Source organism: Phascolarctos cinereus, unplaced genomic scaffold (assembly GCF_003287225.1).
Source record: "Phascolarctos cinereus isolate Bilbo 61053 unplaced genomic scaffold, phaCin_HiC Scaffold_726;HRSCAF=1367, whole genome shotgun sequence".
Classification (NCBI taxonomy): domain Eukaryota; kingdom Metazoa; phylum Chordata; class Mammalia; order Diprotodontia; family Phascolarctidae; genus Phascolarctos; species Phascolarctos cinereus.
Window position 1 is genome coordinate 166,368,943 of NW_027556098.1, and position 12,576 is coordinate 166,381,518.

Below are 12,576 nucleotides of genomic sequence, written 5' to 3' on the forward strand. Positions count from 1 at the left end.
TCTCCTTTCTCTTTTTTTAATCTGTTTTAGAGGATGACTTTCCCTGGGTAGGACAGGGGAAGAAATATGTTTCAAAATGAAGGTAATATAAAAAACAAAAAGTAGAAATAAAAGTAAGATTTCTAAAAGAAACTTTATGGAAAGTTAGAGAAAGTCATAGAATATAAAAAGCTTCAAAACAGGAATTGAAGGGTAGACCTTACAAAAATTCCTGTGTCAATCAAGATTTCTTTTATGACCATGGTATTATTTCTTGGCACTTAGTAACTTGAACAGCCAAACTAGAACCATTCTTCTTTTTGGATGAGGCACAAGAAAGAAAGAAAGAGAGAGAGAAAGAGAGAAAAAAGAAAGAAAGAAAGAAAGAAAGAAAGAAAGAAAGAAAGAAAGAAAGAAAGAAAGAAAGAAAGAAAGAAGAGGAGAGAGAGAGAGAGAGAGAGAAAGAGAGAAAGAGAGAAAGAGAGAAAGACAGACAGACAAAAAAACACCTTTGCTCAATATCGAATTGACAGATATTTTCTTTGTTTTGAGTGCAACACGCAGTATTCATTCAATCAATCAATAAACAAGCATTTATTAAGTATCTGGTGTATGCTGAGCACTGGGCTTACTGACTTCTTAACCCATACAAAAGCAAAGAGTCAAGATACAGGATGTCATGCATTAAGGGTAGCAAGAAGCAGGTTGATTTAGCTGGAGCAAAGAGTGTGTGATGGGAGATAATGTAAAACTCATCTGAAAAATGAGGGTGGGATTAGATTATGAAGGGATTTAAATGCCAGAAGAGTTGGTGTTTTACCCTAAAGACAAAGCGGATTCCATCTTTTATGTGGAATATAATTTATACTCTATATCTACAACCCACTAAAAATTTTGGGCAGTTATTTCAACTTGTATACTAGACACTTTACTTATTCTACAAAAAGACCCAGTAAAAATCATTTAATAATGAATGGCTATACTAGCTCAAATGAAAACAAAAACATAGCCAAACAGAGCAAAGAAAAAAGTCAGAAGGAAGAAGAAAATCAGCGCACCAATTTTTTAATGTTCATACATTAAAACTCCATTCATGAATTACCCACTCATTCTGTGTTTGTGATGACTTGGACACTAGCTGGGCTGAAGTTTACCAGTGCACTATTAACAAAAGGTTTGCTTAGAAAATAAATAGTATAAGCAGGATTAGAAGGAATGTTTAGCCTACTTAAGATAAACTATTCTTGAGTACTTAAGAAACTATTTTAGTTTAAGATTTGCATAGAAAAATATGCTAATAATGAATTATCTATTCAGAAATGTTGGCTATGCAGGACCCTGTATTACTGGATAATTGGTGCTACAGGACAGCCTTAGGCAAAATTATGAAGTAAACAAAGTTTGGGTGTTCTTTTTTTTCTGGACAATAATTAGAGGCTTTTTGCACAGCAGCTACCCTTTATTATCACGTGCCCTCATGCCTTTTCTCCTCTCCTCCTTTCCCTCCAAACCTTACTCACAAAGAAAGACTTAATAAACTTATCCACAGCCAGGTGCAGTAGATGTTAGCTAAGACCAAATGGGTTACTTCTCCTATGGGTATTTTTATTTTAATCAAGAATTAGCCAAGTAGCCAAAGGAATAAATCTATAGTTGTAAACATTCCAGTATACAAGAGGCAATTATTGGGGGCTAGAAGGATCTCTTAGAACCCTTGAGGACATAGTTTTTGACCCTACAAGAAAGCTAGTATTAAAAGTATGTTTGGACTTCTAGTGGAGCAAGAAAGGAACTCTCATAAGCCCTCCCAAATTCCCCTCCAAACAACTAGAAGACTGCCTCAGAATTTATTGAGGGGAAGGGAAGCAACTTACCAGCCCTACAGGAAAGGTCTATCTCATTAGAGTGGAGGGGAGCAAGGTCCAACAGGAAAAACAGCAGCTGCGGCAGCCAGCCTCAGAGCAGGGGGCCTGCAGCAAGGCTCCAAGCCTCGGGCAATGCACCAGAAAGGCCCCCACCCTCGTGAAAACCAGCAACAAGTTTCCATCCCCAGCAAAGTCCTGACCCCACTGCTGACCAGTAGTGAAGACCCAACCCAGGGCTGACCAACAGCAAAACCCCTTTCCTGGGGTCTGCCAGTAGAGACCCTGTTTCTACAGCAACCCAGCAGCAGAGCCCCACCCCTAGGGCAGACTAGTAACAAGATTCCCTCCTCCAGAGCTAGCTATCAGAAAGACAGTTACAACAGCAAACCAGCAGAAAAACCCCACCTCTGGGGCAGGGCAGCAGCTAAACCCCACCCCAGGGGAGGCTAAAGGGAAGCCCCCCCAAAAAAAAGCCCTACAAGGTAGAAGGGTAGCCTACCCCACAGTGAAAGCAAACAGCTAAGCCCTGAAGCCAAATGAAAGCCAGCAGTAAGACCCTGAGCCCCAGCACAAAAAGCTTCGGATTGTTCAAGACCAGAACCCAACTCTTAGATAAAAACACCAAGTCACCAAAAAAGGTAGAAAAAAATGAGCCCCTAAAAAATAACTTGATGATAGAAAGTTACTATGGTGACAGGGAGAATCAAGGCATAAGCCTCAAAGAAAAATGTGATTTCGGGGCAGCTAGGTGGCGCAGTGGATAGAGCACTGGCCCTGGATTCAGGAGAACCTGAGTTCAAATCTGGCCTCAGACACATAACACTTACTAGCTGTGTGACCTTGGGCAAGTCACTTAACCCCCCTTGCCTGGCCCCCCCTAAAAAAAAATGTGATTTGGTCTCAGGCTGAAAAAGAATTCCTGGAAGAGCTTAAAAAAAAAGGATTTTAAAATGCAAATTAGAGAAGTAGAAGTAAAACTGAGAAAAGAAATGGGAGTAATGCAAGAGAATCATTAAAAAAGAGTCAATATTATGGGGGGAAAAATACAAAAATTAACTGAGGAAAATAAATCCCTAAAAAATAAAATTGGCCAAATAGGAAAGGAAGTACAAAAGTTCACTGAAGAAAATAATTCCTTAAAAAATCAGAATTGAGCAAGTGGGAGCTAATGCCTCTATCAGACATCATGATACAATAAAACAAAATCAAAAAAGTTAAAGAAAAAAAAGAAATACAAGAATATGTGAAGTTTCTCAGTGGAAAAATAACTGACATTGAAAATAGATACAGGAGAAATAATATAAGAATTATTGAGGGGGCAGCTAGGTGGCACAGTAGATAGAGCACCAGCCCTGAAGTCAGGAGGACCTCAGACCAAACATTTGACACTAGCTGTGTGACGCTGGGTAAGTCACTTAACCCCAATTGCCTTTAAAAAAAATTATTGGACTACCTAAAAGCCATGATTAAAAAAAAAAAAGACTGGACAATATCTCCTAAGAAATTATCAAAGAAAACTCCCATGATATATTAGAACCAGAGGGCAAAATAGAAATTAAAAGAATCCACTGAAAGAGATCCCAAAATGAAAACTCCCAGGAACATCATAGCCAAATTCCAGAGCACACAGTTCAAGGAGAAAGTACTGCAAGCAGCCAAAAAAAACCAATTCAAATATTGTGGAGCTACAGTCAGGATTACACAGGATTCGGCAGCTTCCACATTAAAGAACTGAAGGGGCTTGGAATATGATATACCAGAAGGCAAAGGAATTAGGACTACAATCGAGACTCACCTACCCAGGAAAATGTGAATAGAATCTTTCAGTGGGCAAAAAGGACTTTTAATGAAATACAGGACTTTCAAGCATTTCTAACTAAAAGATCAGAGCTGAATAAAAAAGGTGACCTCTAAATAGAAGACTCAAGGGAAACACATAAAAAGAAATTCAAATAAGGTTAAACTGTTTATATTTCTATATGGCAAGATAGCATTTGTAACTCTTAACAACTTTATTACTATAAGAACAAATAGGAGTATATATAGACAGAGGGTGTGGATATATGGTGACTTTGATGGCATGATGCCCAAAAATACCGGAAAAAAGAAGGGGGGAGCAGAGATTGAATGGGGTAAATTATCCCACATAAAAGAGGTAGGAAAGAGCTATTATAATGGTAAGGAAGATGGTAGAGGTGGTGGGCAAAGCTTAAACCCTTCTCTCATCAAAACTGGCTCAAAGAGGGAATAACATACACACTCAGTTGGGTATAGAAATCTATCTTACTTTATAAGGAAGTAAAAAGGGACAGAGATAATAGAAGGGGGAGGAGGGACTGATAAAAGGAAGGGTAGATTGGGGAAAGTGGTGATCAGAAGTAAAATATTTTTGAGGAGGGAAAGGGTGAGGGGTGAGACAGGGCAGGGGGAAAGATAAACAAGGCGAAAATAGCATGGTGGGAAATACAATTAGTTATCATAACTATAAATGTGAATTCACCTATAAAACAGAAGTAGATAGATACACATGGGGTAAAGGTGAGGGGCTGGAGCAGAATCTATTATGTTTCAGCTGAAGCAAAGAAAGCAGGGATAGCAATCATGATCTCGGACAAAGCAAAAGCAAAAATAGATCTAATTAAAATAGATGAAGAAGGAAACTATATCTTGCTGAAAGGTACCACAGACAATGAAGTCATATCAATATTAAACATATATGCACCAAATGGTATGGTATCTAAATTTTTGAAGGAGATGTTGAATGAGTTACAGAAGGAAATATATAATTAAACTATACTAGTGGGGGACCTCAACTTTCCTCTCTCAGAACTAGATAAATCTTACCAAAAAATAAACAAGAAAGAAGTTAAGGAGGTAAATAAAATTCTGGAAAAGATAAGATATGATAGATCTCTGGAGAAGACTGAATGCAAATAGAAAGGAATATACCTTTTTCTCAGCACCTACACAAAAACTGACCATGTATTAGGACATTAAAAACCTCACAACCAAATGCACAAAAGCAGAAATTGTAAATGCATCCTTTTCAGATCATAATGAAATAAAAATTACATTCAATAATGGACAATGAAAAGGGAGATTAAAAATTAACTGGAAATTAAATAATCTAATCCTAAAAAGTAAGTAGGTCAAAGAACAAATCATAGAAACAACTGATAATTTCATTAAAGAAATTGACAAGGAGACAACATATCAAAACTTATGGGATGCAGCCAAAGCAGTACTTAGGAGAAAATTTATATCTCTAATTTGCTTACATCAATAAAATAGAGAAAAAGCAGATCAATGAATTAGGCATGTAATTAAAAAGAACAAGAAAAAGAACAAATTAAAAATCCCCAATTAAACACCAAACCAAAAATCCTGAAAATCAAAGGAGAGATTAATAAAATTCCAAGTAAGAAAACCATTGAACTAATAAAACTAAAAGCCGGTTTTATGAAAAAAAAAACAATAAATTAGACAAACTATTGGTTAATTTGGTTTAAAAAAAAGGAAAGAAGAAAAATAAATTACTAATATCAAAAACAAAAAGGGTGAATTCACCACTAATGAGGAAGAAATTAAGACAATTGTTAGGCGCTATTTCACCCAATTATATGACCATAAATTTAACAATCTAAATGAAATAGATGAATATCTACAAAAAAACCCCCATAAACTACCCAGATTAACAGAAGAAGAAATAAAATACTTAAGCTAATTTTAGAAAAATAAATTGAACAAGCAATCAATGGGGAAAAAACCCCCATCCAATGCCCCAGATGGAAGCAAATTCTACTAAACATTTAAAGACCAATTAATCTGAATACTATATAAACTATTTAGAAAATCAGGCGAAGGAGTCCTACCAAATTCATTTTATGACACAAATATGGTGCTGATACCTAAACCAGGAAGAGCCAAAACAAAGAAAGAAAATTATAGACCAATTTCCCTAATGAATATTGATGCAAAAATTCTAAATAAAATACTAGCTAAAAGATTACAGCAATATATCACAAGGATCATACACTATGACCAGGGAAGATTCATACCAGGAATGCAGGGCTGGTTCAATATTAGGAAAACTATCAGCTTAACTGATCAATAACAATTAATAACAAAACCAACAAAAAAATTGTATGATTAACTCAACAGATTAAGAAAAAGCCTTTGACAAAACACAGCACCCATTCCTATTAAAAACACTAGAGAGCATAGGAATAAATGGAGCTTACCTTAAAATGATATCTGTAATGGGGATAAACTAGAAGCCTTCCCAGTACAATCAGGCGTGAAGCAAAGATGCCCATTATCACCTCTATTATTAAAATTGTACTAGAAATTTTAGCTATAGCAATATGAGAAGAAAAAGAAATTAAAGGAATTAGAACAGGCAATGAGGAAACAAAAATATTACTCTCTGCAGATGATATGATGTTATACTTAGAAAACCCTAGAGAATCAACTAAAAAACTACTTGGAATTATTAATAACTTTAGCAAAGTTGTAGGCTACAAAATAAACCCACATAAATCATTAGCATTTCTATATATTACCAACAAAATACAGCAGCAAGACATAGAAAGAGAAATTCCATTTAAAATACTGCAGACAATATAAAATACTTGGGAGTCTACCTGCCAAGACAAACCCAGGAACTATATGAACACAACTATAAAACACTTTTCACACAAATAAAGTCAGATCTAAACAAAAGAAAAAATATTAATTGCTCATGTATAGACTAAGTCAATATAAAAAAAGGCAATTCTACCTAAATTAAGCTATTTATTTAGTGCCATACCAATCAAACTATCAAAAAAAATTTTATAAGGCTAGAAAAAATAATAAAAAAATACATCTGGAAGAACAAAAGCCAAAAGATATCAAGAGAATCAATGGAAAAAATGAGAAGGAAGATGGTCTAACTGTGCCATATCTTGAAGTTTATTACAAAGTGATAATCATCAAAACAATCTGGTATTGGCTAAGAAATAGAGTAGTGGATGAGTAGAATAGATTAGCCACAAATTACATTACAGTAAATGACCATAGTAATCTAGTATATGATAAACCCAAAGATACAAGCTTTTTTTTTTTTTGCTAGGCAATGGCGTGAAGTGACTTGCCCAGGGTCACACAGCTAGTAATTGTCAAGTGTCTGAGGCCGAATCTGAACTCAGGTCCATTTGACTCTAGGTCCAGTGCTCTATCCACTGTGCCACCTAGCTGCCCTAAGATACAAACTTTTGGAACAAAAATTCATTATATGATAAAAACTGATCGGAAATCTGGAAAATAGTATGGCATAAACTAGGTATAGACCAACACCTCACAAGATAAGGTCAAAATGGGTACATGATTTACACATAAAGGATGATACCATAAGTAAATTAAGAGCACACAGAATAATTTATGGGTAGGATTTATGGATAAGGGAAGAATTTAGGACCAAAGGAGATATATAGAGCATTACAAAATGTTTTTTTTAAATTAGATAACTTGGAGTATATGAAGTTTAAAAGATTTTGCACAAACAAAACCAATGCAACCAAAATTATAAGAAAAGCAGAAAACTGGGAAAAGTTGTTGTTGTTTTTTTTGCAACAAATATCTTTGATAAAGGCGTCATTTCTCAAATATATAGAGAACTGAGTCAAATTTATAAAAAAAATACAAGTCATTCCCCAAATTATAAACGGTCAAAGGACATGAACAGACAGTGTTCAGACAAAGAAACCAAAGCTATCTATGGTCATATAAAAAATGCTTTAAATCACTACTCATTAAAGAAATGCCAATTAAAATAACTCTGAGATACTACCTCACGCCTATCAGATTGGCTAATATGACAAAAAAAAGAAAATGTTGGATATTGAAGGGGATGTCGAAAAATTGGGACACAAAGTGAACCCACCATTCTAGGGATAAATTTGGAACTATGCCCAAAGGCTATAAAACTGTGCATACCCTGCTAGGTCTATACCCCAAAGACATCCAAAGGAAGGGAAAAGGACCTATTTGTACAAAAATATTTATAGCAGCTCTTTTTGTGGCGGCTAAGAATTGGAAATCAAAGAGATGTCCATCAATTGGGAAATGGCTGAAGAAGCTGTGGTATATGATGTTAATAGAATATTATGGTGCTATAAGAAATGACAAGCAGGATGATTTCAGAAAAACCTAGAAAAACTAACATGAACTGATGCAGAACCAGGAGAACGCTGTGCACAATAATAGCAATATTGTTTGATGAGTAACTATAAAAGACTTAGCTATTCTCAGCTATACAATGATCTACGACAATCCCAAAGGGCTAATGATGAAGAATCCTATCCGCCTCCAGAGAAAGAACTGATATTGTTTAAATACAGACTGAAGCATGTTATTTTTCACTTTCTTCCACTTTTTTCTTTTATTCAAGTCTTCTGATACAAAATTACTAATATGGAAAGTCATATATAATTGCACATGTATAACCTATATCTGATTGCTTACTATCTCAGGTGGGGGGAGAGGAAAAAGGGAAGAAGGAGTGATACAATTTGGAACTCAAAAAAAGGTGTGTGAACTCTGTAGTCCCATTTGCTAACTCGAAAAAATATTCCCTGTTGTTTGCTACAAAAGCATTGTAGCAAATAACATGGTGTCATATAACACATGAATACTTAATGAATATTAAATGGTAGCATAATATTAAGAGTGTTTATTAAAAGCTTAACAACTTGGCATTTTGGACTGAGAACCAACCTCAGAGTCAAGAAGACCTGGATCCAACTCTTGCCTCTGACACAGATTGGCTGTGTGACCCTGGCCAAGTCACTTAACCTCTTAGTACCCCCAGGCAATTCTTTAAAATTATAAATTACAGATATATCATCAGGCTGCATTGGTAAATGAAGTTCTTCACCAGCAGTTTCCTAAACAAATGAAATCAAAGTTACAGTCCAAGGGGAAGCTCAATACAAAGTTTAATGCCTTTTCAAAACTCAATCAATCTGCCTCATGCCTCAGTCCTCTATTAAATCATTTCCTCTGGTTTCAACCTATGATTTCATTGGTGTAAAGAATTCCTGTTGTGGAAACTCCTACTGATGTTCACTGACACACATTTGTGACTTACTGCCTTAGTGATGCCCAGGGCACTAAGAAATAAAAGTGACTTGCCCAGGATCACACAGCTATTACATATTATAGACAGAATTTGAACTCAGGTCTTCCTGCTCCCAACACCAGCTTTCTGGCCACTGTGCCATGCTATGTGGAAGTCACTTAGCCTCTGTAAACAAGTCATTTCTGTGCCTCTCCATGCCTTGAGGTTTATCAACTTAATTACAGATTGCCTAGATACATAAGAAGAGGGAGTTTTCATGCCAATGAAATCACTAATTCTTGATGTGTGTTATATACACATTATATAATAATCTCAATATTAAAAACCAAATCTGGGGAAACTGAACTGAGAGATCCAGAAAGAATGACAGTCTATATCACTGGAATAAATAGCCTATTCATGAAAAATAATCTAAGTGAAACTTCTCTAAAAATTAATTTTAGGGAAATAAAATTCTACTTAAAAATCAATAAATATAGGCAGTAAGACTTTAAGCAAACCTATTATTTCATTTATTCAAAGGAACATAAAATAAATCAATTAATATACTTTATAACTTTCTATATTTTAAAATAAATGTTAATACTCAATACCTGGAACATGTTAAACAGTAATTCCTACTTTTAAGAAAATCCCCCATGTAGCTAAAAAAACCCAAAACAACCAACATTATTACATCCTGTTGATTCACTGTCCCAGAGCTTATGACCTCTAATATTAGTACTCTGACCTTACAGTAAACTTACAGATAGTTTATAGTCAGAAAAATGAGTTTTTATGGGTACAAGAGGGAATTTCTATTACAGTGAAGGCCATATAACACTGATCTGATAACCAATTTCTTAGTACCAAAATACAGAATTAAGATAGCTAGAAACAACAAGGTCAACTGCTATATACTTATATAAATATCTGTGTCACATGGTATTCAGCCTACTAGTTCCTAATGGGATATTTTTACACATATTTGTTAATGGTATATTTAAAACACTGTTCTAACTTTTCAATTATTTTCAATGATATAAGATAATATAGTTACACATTAGCAGAAGTAAATATGAATCTGGCCTCAAACACTTAACAATTACTAGCTGTGTGACCCTGGGCAAGCCACTTAACCCCATTGCTTAGCCACAAAGACAAAAAGAAAAGAAAAAAAAAAGTAAATATGCAGGTTTATCTACTACAAGTTATACTGACCCCAACAGAGTGGCCAGGTTTGGGTATTCGAATTCTTTCTTCTTTAAGGCTACAAAAAATCTTTACCATGCAATTTCTTGAGGCTTAAAGTTCTAGAAGCAGGAATCTGCTAATGAGAAATAAAGAAGTTTTCTTGTTAAGATAGCTTCAAAAATCAGTTGAAACATGGCAAATATTCTGCTTTCACAAATAAGTGACAGTTTCCTATTTTTACTACCTTAAAAAATTAAGCTGACCCTGATGAAGGGGCTTCCTAAATAGGTATATAGTAGTATTCAAATTGAAAGGCAAATATTGATTTATAATTACATTTAAGAAGTAAATTTAGAAGAGAAAGAATTTTTTTTCTTGGAGCAATATTAGGGTTCTGATACCTCAACATTTGTAATCAGCAGAGATTATCAATTTTGTTTTGTTTTGTTTTTTTTCATTAAGAACAAACTTTATTCTGTACACTGACTCAGCCAGATAAGGTAGATTCAAGGAAATTATAGACTGCTAATTTCCATTATAAGAAGTAACAAGTACTCAGTAAAATGACAATATTAGCACACATTTATCAGTGCCCTCACCTGAAATAGCATTTTCTAAAAAATAATTTATTTTCAAAGATAATTTTCAATTCATATCCTTTCACTTGGTTAAAAAACAAGGCTTTAAACCACGTGACAAAATACAAATAAAAGCATACCCTATATAATGTTGCCCTAATCAATATCACTTCACCATATTAAATCCTTAGTAAAGTATAACCAAACCCTGACATAATGTCACTAAACCCCACTGTAACATCATTTGGCTGACTGCCCATTTATAACATTTTTCTATGGAACTTAACTGGCCCCCTGCAAAGTCACTGTACCCAATACTACACTTCTGTAGAACCAATTTGGAGACATTAGACCTATTTATAATGACATTAAATAACTAAGAGATTATCAGTTTTTACAAACCAACAAACATACCTTTACTGGTCAACGACATTTTCATTCTACTAAGTGGTGCTGAAAGCTAATAACCCAGACAGTTGTGTATAAGACCATCATTGCTTTATTAATAATTCTGGTCTAAAAGGTTCACTAATACATGACTTATGAAACCCCCTATTTGCTCCTAATTCTTTTATGATATTAATCACTAGCAGCATACACAATCCAGTTCTCAACTTAGCCCCATCCTCTCTAGTGAAGATGGAAAGTATGGCATATCATCAGATCCCAGCTGGGCTAAGAAAACAAAGGGAGGATAAGGAATGATATTCACATTTTGGGAGAGGTTCCCTTTGGAAATTCCAGGCACTGAAGGGACCAGCTGTAGTGAGTGAGAAACTGATAGCACAGGTGGTAATGGGTCTAGCACAGATTGGTTTGGGGGTATTCACCATCCATTTGAATCACTGCCAGCTTTTATTTGGTGACTAGAGAACATTTCTCGAGAGACAATGGAATGCCTGCAAGGAGAGAAGCTGTGAGAGGCTATGGGGACTCAAAGAGTATGTCTTTGATTCTCCTCTTTCCTCAGTCTACACTCTTTCCCTTGCGAATCTCACTTAATTCCATGCCTCCAACTGCCACCTCAATGCAAATGACACTAAATGCATGACCCTAGCCTCGACTTCTCTCCTGAGCTCTAGATTGATTTCTCCAGCTTCCTTCAGGACATCAGCACCTTTCAAAAACCAGGTCATTATCTTTCTCCTGAACCCCACAATTCATTCTGACATTCTTATCCCTGCTTTCAATTGACCTTTCCATACCTCTTTTATTAGCACCTGCTTTGCTGATGCACTCTAAACATGACTATGGTGCCTTTCCATCTAGCCTGTGGCTAGAATCTCCTGCGTGTATTTTCTCTCATTAGAATGTGAGCTCCTGGGGGGCAGCTAGGTGGTGCAGTGGATAGAGCACCAACCCTGGATTTAGGAGGACCTGAGTTCAAATCTGACCTCAGACATATAACACTTACTTACTAGCTGTGTGACCCTGGGCAAGTCACTTAACCCCATTGCCTAGCCCCCCCAAAAAAAAAGGAAAAAAAAGAATGTGAGTTCTTTGAGAGCAGCAACTGCTTGGCTTTTCTCTTTGTAACCCTAGAACAATATATGGCATATGATAGATACTTAATTTATGTTTTTTCATTTATTCATTGTTTCAGACAACCTGGGCAGCTTGCTAACTAACCCTCAGACACAACATTAAGTCTTCCAACCCCATGCCTTTCCAAAGACAAACCTATCATTTCCATACCTTTCTTACTTTTGCATCTTACAATCTCCTAGCTTTTTTCAAAGCTAAGTTCAAGCATCACATCTTACACAAGGCCTTTACTGATCACCAGAACTGTTAGTACCTTCCTTCCCCTCTCATATTTACTTGTAACACATAGTTTCTCCTAACAGATAGTAACCTCTCT

General features: G+C 35.5%; 1 protein-coding gene across 5 annotated transcripts in view; it reads right to left on the reverse strand.

Annotated features, from left to right (window-relative positions):
* Positions 1-12,576, reverse strand: part of QTMAN (queuosine-tRNA mannosyltransferase) — a 444,567-nt gene that overhangs the window by 297,480 nt on the left and 134,511 nt on the right. The window contains exon 3 of one of the 5 annotated variants that reach the window (XM_020984732.2): positions 10,165-10,270. The exons of the other annotated variants lie outside the window; for them this stretch is intronic. The gene's annotated coding sequence lies outside the window, so the exon portion shown is untranslated. The remainder of the gene's footprint in view (positions 1-10,164; positions 10,271-12,576) is intronic. 5 annotated transcript variants of the gene reach the window in all.